Here is a 15,917-nt window from a genome sequence, read left to right on the forward strand (position 1 = left end):
CCAAAACATACCTTTGAATTTGGAGTTTATCGGTACACTTTAAAAAAAAAAGTGTTTACTTCCTTTGTGTTGCCTTGGTATCTGTGGCTGGGTTGCTACAAGAGGTCTAATTCAATAAGGAATACAGTACTCCATTTCTGGTTTTGATTGGTTTTAACTGGAGGTGCAAGGTGATCAGTGTGATGGTGAAGGGGTTAACCAGGCTCACTAATAAAGGTTAAGCCCCCTTGGTTACCCCTGATCTGTGTGTTGAGGTCCTAGTGTCCATACTCTAGATATCAATAAATAAGCTACTTAGGAATGCGTAACAGATAGCAAAGCTCACCCTACATGTTTCGTGAGAGACGTCTCACTTCCTCAGGGGAGTACACCTCCCTGTAAAGCTTACAATCTGAGGAGCGAAGAGATAAAGGGACTCGTTCCGGACACAAACCTTGTGAACACACTTCAAAGGCAGACACATCACCCCTGTGCTGCTCCTTAAGGCCACATAGTTTAATTCTCTCTTGCAGTACGGCTTGTGCTGAAATAACTTCTGGGGAGGAATCAATATTTCCCTAGGTATATGCATCTTTTAGAAACCATTGTACAATAGATCAAAGAGCGAATCCTGCAGCCCTCATTATTACTATCAAGTTTCACAGAAACTGTTTGGGAACGTAAATCACCAATCTTTAACGGAAGCTTTGATCATTACTCACTGAGCCATTATTTTCTGATATGGCTTTTCAAACTCCATGTTCTTCGAGAAAGAACATTGTGGCAATGCACTGCTGGATGTTTCAGCATCAGTAATCAAAGTTTGATGGAACCTGGGGATATGAAGTATTGCTACCATTATTTATATAACAATATTACCACTATTGTAACTAACAAATGTACAGTTTCGTGTCCTTTCTGTTTTTAGAGTATAAATACTGTATATACAGGTGCAGCAATACGTTCTATCCTCGGTGTCATGGACGGACAAGCTAAAGTCTGCGTGCCAGGCACAGTCTCCGCCATGATGGAGCTGCAAGCAGCCCATGCTTCTGAATGGGACACCCCGCAGTGTTAATCCTTTGATGGCGCGACCGCTGTGGTCACAGCTGCACTGGAGATATTAAGCTTTGCTACACCTGTACTGTAGCGGTGTCATGATGTCACGGGCGCATGTGACGACGCTTTGTCATGACAACGCATCATCATGTGATGTTGGGATCCTATGGCAATGCAACCCTAAAGAAGGGGGCAGTTCTGGAGAAGATAAGACTCGCACACACCAATTGCATCCCTCCCACATAATTTCAGCTATAGCCTAGTCCAGGGGTGCGCAAACTTTGTGTATTTTGCCTCCCCTGCCTGCCAGCCCCTGTGCTCACACCCCCCCTGTACCTAAAATCCGGCATCAAATGACATGCGGGGTCACGTGATGTGACTTCACATGACCCGCGGCGTCATTTGACGCGTTGCCGTGGTGATGCATCACGTCACATGACCCCGTGCCGTCATTTGTCATTGTGTTACCATGGCGGCGCGTCGCCGAAGACACACTGCAGAAGCCGTACGCAATCCCCGGCACTTAATTTAAATGCAGTGGGGAAGAGTGCGGGGCCTCTGCAACCGCCGCAGCCCCCCAGAAAAAAATTGCACGCCCCCCAACTTTGTGCACCCCTGGCCTACTCAGCCACTGCAGCATGGGATTCTGGGTAATAACATGCAAATGAGCAATCAGTGAATCACTCTTAACTACTTGTCCCTTTAACATGTAGCCCCTTTAAGCTTATGCCTGCATATTACACATCTACTCACAGACAGGTGTTTCAATTATATTTTAAAAAGACAGCCACAAACCTTTTTTAAGCCACATTGACACGTGTTAATGAGGAATGATTTGAGTATATGGTGTATATGATTTGAATATATGGGGTATAAAGATTGCAGTCTCATACAATAAGTGATGATCTCTAAACCTCTATTTTATCATTTCCAATTAGCAGGGACCTAATTGGTTATTGTTAATCAAATTATTATTTTCTGTATTATATACCTGCAATGCAGATTATATACGTTCTTGATAAAGACTAAGAAGACATCATTTAATTTTCATGATTTAGGTACCTTTAGAATTTTCTCATAATTTACAAGTCTGTAATCTCAATTGCACCTTAACCCTTTCACAGCCAGATGTTGGTTAATTTCATGTGTTATGGTAAGATCACCCAGTACATACAATAGTACTTGCAATTTTTTTTTCATTTTTACTACAGTGAAGAGTTAGCAAAAAAAAAAAAACCCACAAGATCAACGCACATCTAAATTGACTGAAACCCAACATTTAAACATTATTAACAACTTCTTATTACTTATGCTGCATATAAGACTGCACATGTTCAACTCTTTCTAATATTTTATTTCAATTGGGGTTTTTGTTCCATAATTTGGCCAAAGTATGGAAATATTGCTCACCACACCAAGGTAACCTCCACTCGGGCAAGTCCCAACTTCTAATTGAATATTTATATTTTTTTAAACCATGTAGTACACGGGCGGCCAACTCCGGTCCTCAAAGGCCACCAACAGGCCAGGTTTTAAGGATATCCCTGCTTTAGCACAGGTGGCTCAATCAGTGCTGAAGCGAGGATTCGCTTTAAACCTGACCTGTTGGTGGCCCTTGAGGACCGGAGTTGGCCACCCCAGATGTAGTTCATGAATATGTAGCTAGACAGTAGTTAGATTAGATGTGGACTGAAGACTGTATCCTTCAGCAACTTCATCTACAGTACAAAGGATATTACTAGGCAGCCTTCAGTGAGCTCACTGCTGAATACCGATTCCACGCTGGTTCCGGACACTGGTCTGCACACACTCATCACACCTTCCTCTCCTCTCAAGTTCCCTCTGCAACCCCTTAACACACCCTGGCACTGAGAGATGTGGCACAGTTCGGCAGCAGCCAAAAGGCACACAGCTGATGTTTGTGCATAGCACATGCCAACTGGAAACACCTCAGCTTCATGCCAAGCCATGGCCTCAACCCCTTTCAGCTTTGCACCACCGTTATAACTCTTCTTCCTCCATTTGCCTCCACCCCTAATTCCCATACTTTCACCCCAAAACCATGTTTCTTAATTTTTTTTTACTAGAGTGCAGTTAAAAAGTAACTAAAAAAAATCTGAAAGCGATAAAACATAGCATCAAGCACATCTTTTAACCATCACTTAAGAAGTGATTAATAATGATGTATTGATCTTGTGTTTTTTGTAAACAGTTTAATGCTTATCTGACAGGTTTTTCTTTTATATAATCTTTTGGTCACAAAAGACTTCAAGGAGCAGCAGAAAAGATAATATCTTTTTCATATAAGAGCTAGAGAATTATATTGTGCAAGCAGAATGTCGACGGCTTCCTTTTTAATGAAGTTATCATTTCCCTTTATATTACAGAATACATTTATTTTTTTTAAAAAAAGTAAAAGGATGATGATACTGCTGTAACTAACTCACACCTACGCTAAATATTCCAGTATAAAGAATTCAAGCACACAGCTTTTAAATATGGACTATATGTATTCACCCATGAAACGCATTTCACGTGGGGTTATTGTTATAACTGTCTAATAGAGGAGTGAGAATAAGAAATGTTGATTGAATAGATCTATAATTGATATATCTGTGCTGTCTGCCTGGAAACTAAATGTCATAGCCAGAAAGTCTTTAGTAGTGCTGCTATGTTGAATAACTTCCTGGAATCCACTGTTTTTGCCTCTATTTGTAGATGATAGAATAGAAGCCTGACATTTCTAGCCCTGTGCATTCTCTGTTGCACCCTCATTATTCTTTATTTGTATTGCTGTTAAAGCTGTAATACTGCTTTCCAACTTTTTTACATTTTATTATTTTTATATGTAAAGCATGTGACAATGTATCATTCCACATTCTTATCTAACATGACAATCGTTTGTAAATCTGTAAAAATCCTGATTGTGTGCCTAAGACAATGGCTGACTGTCAGTTTAGATCAAACCTTCTGTCAGTGTAACTCAGCAGCTACAATGTATTCTTATATTACTAAGGTAACATTATCTATTGTTACAGTTTACAGCTCAAACTGCTGGGAACATTTTAAACAAATGATCCCAAACAGGAAAGTGTTGCAAAAATCTTGCACTGCTTGGACGGTGGTTTAAACCTACTATAGAACTCAAATGATGTTTTAAAACATAAAAAATGGCATGGGTTGAATAAAAACGAAAAAAAAAAAACATCAGTCACTTATCTAATACTACAGAACTGATTAATTAAAATTAAAAAACAAAACCATAAGATTTCATGTTTTGCTGCAGCAACAGTCCAAGCTGTCGCTTTAAAAAAAAAGTATTCATTTTTCTCCTTTAATAAGTATGTGCATCAATACAATGCACACAATTATACTGTAAGTAATTAGCTAAGTTGTCGATCGATCGGCGAAGATTCGGCTCGGGGGTTAGCAAGATGGCTGTCAGTGCAGCAGAAGAGGACCCAAGATGCAAAGTTCTGTGGGGAAGATCATGTGACCAGGCACTCACTAGATACAATTGGTGCACTGCTAGAGAGAGGGCAGGGTTCAAAAAGGGGTGTGCCAGAGCCTGTTTCAGAAGAGAATGTGACTATAAATGATTGCTATAGAAACAAAAAATCGAACATTAAATTATCTGAAAAGAAACACCTGATTGGTGCTGGGATAGGGACAGCGGAGATGAGGGACCTATCCCTCCTCCCCTCTCTGTTACCCCCCTCCCATTCCCCCCCCCCCCCGCCCTACCTCTCCCTCCTTCCCATAATTGTCATGTGCTGTCTCGTCTTTTTTTTTTTTTTATCTGTCCGTCCCCCTGTACGAGTTTAATAAGCAGCAATGATATAGCTCAGTTGCTTGGATCGACCAAGAAGGTCACTAAGACCGAACTGAGGTACCGGATGACAAATGGAAATAGGAAATGGTGGACGCAGAGGTGTAGAGTTGATCCTATACGACTGTAACTTATGCCTGCTGTAAAGTACTGATCTAACATATTCTGTAAAAACCAATACAATTATTTAAAACAAATAAAAAGTCATATAGAGTTGTTTTTTTTAAAATTAAAATGCTACATGTATTGTCTTATAATACAGAACAGATTTATTTAAAAAAAAAAAAAACCACACATGTATTGTAGGATATCGGTTGTTCTGCAGCTTAATCAAGTAGAAATTAAGCAGCTCTTGGGAACTTGCCATCCTACTTGATCCGAGATTTTCTGGGGTGCTGCGGTGGTCACAGAGGCCCCGAGCTTCCCCGAAGGCATTTTAAATTAAATGCCAGGGATCGCACGAGGCCTCTGTAAATTTACTTAACTTTCCAGTGACGCGTCGCCATGGCAACCCGGTGTTAAATGACGCCGGGGGGGTCACGTGTTGTCGCGTTGCCATGGCAACATGATGTCATTTGGCGCCGGAGCCGAGCAGGGGGGGAGGGGAGGGCGCGAGCAGGGGGCGAGAGCAGGCAGGGGGGCACAGGGAGAAGAGTTTGCGCACCCCTGATCTAAGTGACACTACACCAGAAAGAAATAACTTTTATGAAAATGAAAGTTAAGCCATTAGCTCTGCTAAGCAATAATAATCAACATAAGGTTAAGCGACGACCTGCCAGGCTTACTTGGCCCTCTGGTGTGAGGTCCAAGCCTCAACCTTGGCATGGGCTGTGTTGGTGGTGTGGGAGAGTCACTGGGTGGAGAAGTTAGCCCCAAAATTAAGACCGCTGATGTGGCCAGGGAGTCACAGGGTGTACTGACGTGGGAGGGTGCGTGGATTCCCAGCAGCCTCTGCTGCATCACACATGTTAGCCCATTGAAGGCTAGTGCAATCTTCGCCATGCCATTGAGCATGGCACTTGTGTGCTGCTGCTGCGTGGCATGGACACTGAAGCGGTGGTGGCGGTGGAATGCTAGCTACCGGCGTCTGGATGTGGCCTCAATCTTGCCGAGCTAGGCGGTGACACTGCGGAACCTGCGGTGTTGCATCTCCATTAGCAACAGCTGATAGCCCATCAGTCTCCTTAAATCAGTTGTGGCTGGTGCAGTTGGGGCAGCGGCAGGGGTAGCAGCGAGTCAACTGGGGCAGCAGCGGGTGCAGCTGGGGTATCTGGAGGAACCCTGGTGAGGAATAGGGTCACTGTCTCCTCACCCTAATCTTCTTGCATCACAACCTAGGAGCATAATTGCTTTCTTGACAGTGTACACTTCACATAATATATTGTGACAGTGTAACAGTGACCCAGCAAGCCCCCTGCCTTGAAAACAGATACTGGGTTCATAGCTGCCAAGAACAGAGAAAAGAACCAACAAGTCCAGGGGTGGCCAAATCCAGTCCTCAAGGGCCACCAACAGGTCAAGTTTTCAATATATCTCTGCTTCAGCACAGGTGGCTCAATCAACTGAGCCACTGATTGAGCCACCTGTGCTGAAGCAGGGATATCCTGAAAACCTGACCTGTTGGTGGCCCTTGAGGACTAGAGTTGGCCACTCCTGAACTAGTCAGTCATTTTCTTATGATTATATTTTTACGTTTCACTTTCAGACAAATACTTCTGCTCTTATTTTCCTTTCTTCTAACCCTTTGCTTTAACCTTTTATGACTTCCCCTTCTTCAAGACATTTAATTTTCGTCTTCTCACTATACTATAAATTGTCTTCTTTCTCTTTATTGCCTATAGATTCAGCAGTTCAGTTGAAGATTTTTTTTATCCCCGTTTCTCCTCTAGGAGCAGATGTTTTTGTTCTTCTTCCTTTGTGCCTCTGTTATTTTTCGTATTGCCAAGAATTAATAGGGCACACAGCACCCTTCTGTCAATCAACATAGGTTATTATATTGGTCCTATTAATTCTGACAAGATGAGAATCAAATTGACAATTGAAACACGTTTTTGCCCATTAAACCTAGCCCTGCTGTATGCTGAACATACTTATTTAGCTTTTGTCAATTTGTAGAAAAGAACTCTACATTTCATAATGATGTGTATGTTTATCATATAATTATGAGTGATGCTCCGTTTGACACATACAAAACAGGTTGGAAAAAAATAGCCCTACCATCAATAATTAATCATGATATACTGTAGTATTGTTATAGCGTTGTCTCAAACCATAAATAGGTCTTCAATGCTAGTAATGAGATGCATTTGAGTTAAGACACCTGTATTTGGGCTATGTATCAGTGTGTAAGGCAATATTAAGGTGAATAAAACGTATTGCATTTAGTGCAGAACATTAGTCAGAAGTATTTACGCCTTACTTGGCTGAGTTTGACACTAACAAGAGGGGTCAAAATATGGACAATGATCATATGATATACCTTAGCATGGGATCTTAATCCTCCTGTTAACACTCACTGTCACAACCATGTAAGGTACAGTAGGTGAAACATACTGTTTCTTTATACACTCGTGCTTAGAGGCATATTTTAATTGCATAGATGTATATTTTGTAGTTAAAAGGGATATGATCTCATTTGATGTAGACTCCATTGTTTCAGGATGTAATCTAATTAAACTTTTTGCATTACTAGTCCAACACTGAGAACATTTAGTGTCGGACTAGGGTATCAGGAGAACAAGCAGCTTTCATAAGAAAGTACCGGCTCTCCACAGGTCTAGCAAAAAATATAACAGCATTTATTCGGTGATTCGACGTTTCGGTCTCAAACTCTGACCTTTGTCAAGACATTTTGAGAAAGGTCTGATTTTGAGACTGAAACATTGACCCCCAAATAAATGCTGTTATATTTTTTGCAAGACCTGTGGAGTACCGGCAATTTCTTATGAAAGCTGCTTTTTCTACAATGTGATATTGTCAGATGAATTTAGTATGCTGGGCCTGTCATAAAGTAGGTCACATGGAAGATGTGTGCCCCAAAATTTTCAAAGATAAACAGCTGCAAAAGCAAGCAATGCCCTATGAGTGCAAGCAAGATGTGGAAGCTGATACCAGTGAGTGTGTACCCAGTACCACTGATATCTCTGGAGCTAATAAAGCAAAAAGAAAGAAGAAGAAAAAGAAAACTGTTCCTCAAGTCACAGGGGAAGTGACCGAGCCACTTGAACCTGCGCTGTCAGGACATGCGTCAGAAAGGCGCCGAGATGTGCTGCAGACCGGAGGGACCGGCAGAATTGTCACGGGAACAGTGGCAAAGGAAAAGGAGGAGCAAAGGGAAGCTGAATCCTTGAACCAGGATAAAGAGGTGTTGGTTTCTGCACTCCAAGCTGCCCGCCATGATTATGAAGTCCAGTGGCAGGATTTGGTGAAGGAGCGAGAATGTTGGAATAAGGTGCAAGAAGCGAACGCCGAGTTACAGAGGTGTATAGTCCCAGCTTTACAAGAGTACGAGGCATTGAAGAAAACAGAGTCTCTCTTACGGAGTGAGCTGGAAGAGGTGACGACTAGTCTGGAAAAGGCCAACACCGTAATTGCCACCATGGATGGAAAACAGATTAAGTCTGACAAATCGATTGCTATCCTAAAACAGAAATACGGGAAGGCTCTACAAGAGGTTCACGCGCTCAGCACAGAGGTGCAAAACTCACGCCTGGAGGGCCACGGTCTGAACACAGAGCTGGGAATGTTGAAGCAAACCCATGAGATTGCCCTAAGTGAGTTAGAGACTGTAAAGCAAGAAAATGAGAGTCTGAAATTGGAAAATTCAGATTTGACTGACCAAGCAGAAAAAGTAAAGAAACAGTTGACTTAGGAAAAATTAGAAGTGCAGGAAGCACTACAGAATGCATTGATGCACACTCAGAGCCAGCACCAGGAAGAAATGGACGCTCTGAGAACAGAATTGCGACATGTATGCACAAAACAGAATTCTCTCGTGGAGGAACTTAACGTTTGAAAAAGGAGAAAAGCATTAGACTAATTCAGAAGCACTGCAAAGCTCTTATCCAAGGAAGAAGGGAAAGAGAAAATTATCGGCGTAAACGCGCCGCAACTATCATCCTACAGGCTGCCTACAGAGGGATGAAAATTCGTCAGTTCAATCGCCGGAATAAAGCAGCCTGTGTTCTTCAATCATTCTACCGTGCCCACATGGTACGAAACAGATTCCTCATTATGAAAGGAGCAACTATAAAAATACAGTCTCTGACTAGGATGACACAGAACAGGATTCGCTATCAAACCCTGAGAAATGCGTCACTGGTTATCCAGCGGTACTTCCGCCTGAATAAATGTAGGCCTCAGGAAAGAGAGGCCCAAGACTACATGCCTGCCGACTGCAAAGGTAAAATGCCACAGGGTACAGCCGGAGTTAGTGAGAGCTCCATCAATGTGAAGGTGCTCCAGGTAATCAGTGCTTCATCTTCTAAGTACCATATAATTGCCCCAAAGGGAAAATCCCAAATCTCTGAGAGTGATGGTTGTGAGAAAATACATGGCAGTAAGAAGTACCATAAAGGTTCAAAGGTTGCAAAGCAAAAGCGACGAAGGTCAACGCCAGCCTTGAATTTTTCCGGATCTCGCCACTCTGGGCCACAATATAAAGACAAAGACTATCCGGCCCCAGAGTTCCGTCAGAAGCTAAAGAAACAGTCCAGTCATTTGCAGGTTGCAGCGGGTGTTGAAATGAAGTCAGAAGATGTAATGGACTGGAAGTCAAGAAAAAAAAAAAAAAGGAAAAATGTTTGGGAATTACCGATTTTTATGTTATATGAGTGGACTATGTCACTTAACTTTGCAAATAAGCTAGTGTAGTTATGCTATATTAGGCCTCTAGAATAAGCATTTTGTCAATATTACAATGTTATATTGGTTCTCTGTGTTGAAAATGTAGCTAAACTACAAATTAATATACAGGGTTGATGGCCCTTAAGATTATAAGGCTGTAGTGTAAGAAAAAAAAAAAAAGAATATTGGTAGCTTACAATATAGAAAAAAAATGCCTTTTTCGGTTGGTAAATATATAATGAGGTTCATATTCTAGAGTAGAAAAATCCAGGGAGGTAATAGAAATTGTCTGGTTTTGTGAATATATTTAGCATATCCTGGGTTGTAAGAATGTGTGCTAGACACTTATTTTTCAAAATTGTTCCCTAATAGAGAGCAACAAAATATGTTTGCCAAGTATAGTCTCTTATGACGAAACCGATTGTCCATAATTGCCGTGGAAAAAGTTCATATTCGTATCATGTGAATACTTATTATTGTACTGAGGAGTTAGCTCAAGTATTTCAGGTAGGACGCTCACCCCAGTGAGGTCCATGGCCACTCACCCCAGTAGGTTTGAGCTGGGGAGGGGGATATGTGACATAGTCCAAAGATGTTAGGCAGCTTTCTGCCCCATTTTAGGTCAGAAAGTGCAGGAATAGTTCAAAATGATCCGTTCCACAGGTTCCCAGGCAGCTGGATGGAAAATCCAGACCACAGATTACAATGGCTCTAGTTCTCCCTCACCTGCTCTTCTAATCACATGCACAGGTATTTAGAGCAGAGAGGTTTTGCATTTCACTCTCTCCTTAGAGCCTGGAGGCTGGGGGTATCGCTGCTCCCCGGAATCCAGTTCGGGGTGGACGGCCCCTCCAAGTATCATAGTACCAGAGGATTTGCCTGGACACTTGGGACCGTGTTCCCACCACGAACAGATAAGACAAAACAAAACAAATGTTTATTGCTGTTGCTAAAAGACTGTGCTGTATCTAGTGAGCCTAAATGAGAGGGCATTGTTTTAAGCTGGGGAACCAGGTTAGTTGGCCCAGTTAGTTCGCAGTTAGAGGCTGATTCTGATGTGTAGTTAGTTCCCTGAAAGGGATAGTATTTCTTTATATGATTTGGTTTTTATTTCTTAAAAGTGACACTGTGTGAAATGCTATGACACTGATATAAGTGAACTGCTGAATGAAAATGTCTGAGTGCCTTTAACCTACACATGTTAAAGCTGCAGTACCTTACTTGGATGAAAATAAAGCAGGCAGAAGCCTGACTTAAGCAATATAATACTTTGCATGATCCTGTTTGTTGTATAATTAACCCTAGAAGACTGTGTCGGGAAGAACCCAGACAGACGTCAGCACTACAAAAGAGGGGCGTTTGTCACAATATATATATATATATATATACACATACACACATATATACATATATACATACATACATACATATATACATATATACATACATACATACTCATTTAATACAAAATATTTCTCACAAGAGCGATCCTGGTGTATTTTTAGAAAAACAGCTGATGAATGGGGTGAGTTGGAAAGGGTGGCTCTTTCCACCCTCCATCAGGTGTATTTTCTGAATCAGATCTGGAGAAAGACAGATCTTCGATGATGACCAAAACAAAACCTAGAAGACCTCCTAAAAAACATACATTGTACATTTCATTCTGAACTCCATACAGCAGTAGCAGAGTCCAAGCTAAAAGTGGCATCTTTGAGTGAGAGATCTTCAGAGCTTGAAAACAAAATGGATGATGCTCTGCAATAGCATGCAAACAGGAAGGATGAGATACCAAGCATGGCAGATGATATTCAAAGCCTGAAAGATTTATTGGAAAATCTTGAAATAAGGAAAAGTTTGAGAAGAAATATACCTGCGTCTTATGAGGATCTGTAAGCATGAAAAGACTCATATCTATGGTTCCTTCCCTAACAGACCACGAGATACATATGGATAGGGCACCTAGTTCACTCTGGCCGAAGATGAAAGATCCAGAGAAATGAAGAGATGTTATAATTAATTGTCACTATTATGCTACCAAGGAAAAAATACTCTATGCAAGCAGATATAAGGGGGGACATAGAGATTGAGAGCGCCAATGTTTAGATCATTAATGGTCTGGCAAGACCCGCAAACCTCAAAAGACAGGAGATGCATCGAATTACAAGCCTTCCGAGAGATGGAGGAGTCAAGTATCGGTGGGGCTTCCCATTTAAACTGACGGTACTCAAAGATGGAAAACAATCATTAGAAGAAGCGGAAATAGTTTAAAGATCCTTAGGCCTATCCCAGAACTGATGCACGTCTACACCCACCAGTCACTTCCCTGAGGCTTTGCAGAATAGAACACAGTCACACAGGGCAGCACTTCTACTATACTCCCGGGTAATTAGGACTCGTATTTATATGGAGCCCAGTATCAGATGCCTGTCAGACCCTAGCATCTTTATTAAAATAGAGAGATGGCTAAGGGTGAAAAACTGGACCTGTCATATGACTCACAGGGTCTTGGAGAATGATAGGCATGGGAGAGAGAGAGGTGAGACTGGTGTTCAGGGAGCAATGAAGAACATTTGTGTAGAGTTTTAAATGGTTAATATTTTTGTAGTTACCTCTCTATTCATATTTATCTCTATAGAGCTGTTAGAAGTAATATGGGTTGCTTTGTTTGCAAGAGTACGTCCGCTCACATTTATGACTTAATATCATATATCACAGTTACCCTGCAATGTAACTACTTGTAGTGCGTGGATCACTCACTTTGGCACAATGCTTTGGGGACCCCCCACACCCCTCCCCGTTCACCCATTACATCCCTCCATTCCTTGTGAATCTAGGCTCCTAGTCCCCATAGCTCCCAAGTTCCTCTCCCACACTGTTTCCCTCTTGTATTTCTATTCCATCTCAGGCAATTACTTCAAACCCTAAAATATTCTGACAATAGGTGTGCAGCAGTGATGCTTGGGGTCCTAATCTCGGGGTCAACTCGCCCCCACCTCCCTCTGGGGTGATAGTTTTTGGTACCAGATCCCATATTGTCCCCTATTTTGTCCATTTCCACATTCTACTCACCAAAATGTTCAACATTATCTGCTCTAATAGAGGTGAAAATTCTGAAATAAATTAGAAGAAATTTTATTTCTCCTCCACTTTTGTGGGTCAAAGCTTTCTCCAATGGAAAAGCAAACCATGTTGCTTATAAATTTGTGTAACCTCCATTCCCCCAGCTTGTAATGGTGTCACATCAGATTATTCCAAAAATCTCTCCACCCTATAGCTCATTTGTGGATAAGTGCTGGATGGTGCGTGGATGAAAATACAGTATAGAAATGGTCGCCAGGAACTTTAATAAAAGAAAAAGATATTAATTAAAGAGCTGTTCAATTACACAGTTCACATAGACTGTGAGAATACACATGGCAAATAATACTTTCAGGGATATCTTCCTCTAGTACTGTAGGTTCTGGTTCTATCCAGAGGAGGAACATTGGCTTAGGTACCTGTTACATAAGGACTTAGCGGAATAGCTTGCAGAGGATGGTGATGTGAGAAATGGACTGGTTTATTAGGCTCATTCATTAAGAACACAGGTTGCAGTATAAGTAACCCTGTTAGGACAGTGTGGCATTCTCCTCCTGCAAACCTAGGCTCCTTGATCCTTTAATTGGCGCTGGCTAATCGGAGCATGTTACTAAAACTGGAAACTAATAAACAAGTTATGCTAGATGCATATTAGAAACAAGTAAACTCTATAGACAGGATTTAATATTGAGGGCCCCAGTTGAAACTCTGAAGACTCTGAACGCACACCTTGATAAAGCACTTTTCAGTGCGAAACGCGTTGGTGGTGTGCATTTTATCTTTTTGTCCATGAGACTGTAATAAACATCATTTTTTCTGGGGTCACCTCATGATTATTTTTTGCTATGCGGTAGTGCTCCGTCTTCACCTGTACTTTTTGAAACTCCTAAGAACCTGCTTCTAGAATCAAGGGTGTAGCTATATTCTGTATACCCTTGATAAAGCACATTTTGTGCAAAACGAGTAGGAGGGTCCACACCTCCTTTTTTGTTTTGCTGGTTGGGCAATACATTTTTCATTTTTTACACCACCTGTCTCCCATCATTTTGGGCATTGCGCAGCTCTATGCATTTTTTTTGCATTTTTCTCTGCTGTGCTAATCATTTCCTGCAGCTGGACACGCCTTTAAGGAACTTCATTTGGCTCAAGGAGTGGGTAAAATACAAAGAAGATTACTTGATTGATGACAAGATTCACATTACTACAAATCTTGGTGAGTTTTTGGGGGATTTTACCAGATATATTACTGTCTCCAATGAGGTGCCGCGAAGTGAGATCATCATTTTTTCTGTTACCTTCAGGAGACCTGAATAAGTTTCCATCTTTATCCCTCACCTAGTAGTATACCCACTCCAATAATGAAAGTCATTGTTCCATGATATTTGTGATGGATAAATACTGAATATATTCCTGGCACTATTAGAGCACCCATTACTCTGTATATTCTGGACTGTTCATTAGTTTTTTTCAAAGACTGATTCTAAAATGCATTCCGATTTGAGATATGTTAAAATGTGAAAAAAGAATCTTAGAATCGTGGAAATATGGTAGTAAAATTGTAGCAAATAGGTTAAAAATGCTTCTCCCCAGGCTAATATATTCAGACTAGGTTCAGTTCATAATTGAAAAAGACAAGCTCGAGATAACACTAGGAATATTATTAACATAATTGAACATATGATTAAAACAAAGCAATGCCTAGATACTGAAAAAGTGTTAAACAGGATAAGATGGCATTTCCTCAATAAGACATTGAAGATTAGATTAGATTTAGGGGCCCAATTATCCAGGGAATTCAAGCCCTGTACCAAAAACCAACTGTTACCCTGAAACTCCCTTGGCATGAGAGTGAAATTATTAGTATAATAAAATGGTACTAGACAGGGATGCCCCCTATCACCATTATTATTCACCCTAATGATTGAACCTTTAGCATGAACCATTAGGCAGAATGCTAATATACTTGGGATAAAAATTGGCAAGAAATCTCATAAATGATCATCATGTGCTTATGATGTTATTTTAACACCATCAAATCCCCTGACCTCACTCCCAACTAGCAATACAGTGTACATTAGCAGAATTCAGCACACTATCTGGATATAAATTATGAAATAATGAATTATAGATAGAGACCCACCTTAAATATTTGGGGATTCATTTGACTAAATCATATCAGACCCTATATAAATATAATTACCCCAATTTAGTTACCCAAATTAAAAAGGCTGGTGTTAAAACTTGATTAGGATGCATACTGTATACCTGTATACCTGATGAACAAATTACCAAGAATACTATATTACTTAAAAACATTGCCAGTAAGTGTACCCTCCAAAATTTTTAAATATTTGCCTTTTTTTTTTTTTTTTTATCTGGCAAAATTAAGCTCCAAGAACAGCAAGATTAGTTCTTATATTACCAAACAGGGGGAGGTCTTGCGGTTCCAGACCTTTAAAAAATATTATTTGACTGTTCATTTGAAACAGGACATATTTTGACATTCTGGACCATACCTACATTGCTGGGTTGACAAAGAATCCACCCTGGCTAAACCTCTGGCATTACCAAGCACTTCTCTGGAAAAATAAAGACAAAGGGGGCCAACATCAAAATTAAAGCAGACTATACATTTTGCCATTAAAATCTGGAAAGCGGTTGCATCTAAACTTAATTTATTATCCAACCCCTTGAAGTTCATTCCTATATTTGCTCATCCAAATTTTCCACCGGGTATAAATTTTAGATCTTATGGCAAACTGGAAAGCAGCAGTGATAGGGGATGATGGAGACTTATTACACAAAGGGAAATGACTGGACGTAATTCCCTTTTGTACCAAATACAATTTGGGTCATTCTGAGGTCTTTCAATATTTCCAAATTGAACATTTTATCTCTCACCTATCGCCTTCAGGGAGATTCCCAAATGCACACCCTTTGAACATATGTGTAAATCAAAGGTATATCAAAAGGGTTTAATTTAAGCCCTATACTAAGAGTTGGTCCCAACCGGAGACTCGGCAGCACATAGCTATATGATAAAGTGGTAAGGGACCTTCAAGTGGAAATCTTGGATAATGATTGGAATGATATGAGAAAAATGATTGGAATGGTACTGGGAAAGCTC

Source organism: Ascaphus truei, chromosome 8 (genome assembly GCF_040206685.1).
Source record: "Ascaphus truei isolate aAscTru1 chromosome 8, aAscTru1.hap1, whole genome shotgun sequence".
Classification (NCBI taxonomy): domain Eukaryota; kingdom Metazoa; phylum Chordata; class Amphibia; order Anura; family Ascaphidae; genus Ascaphus; species Ascaphus truei.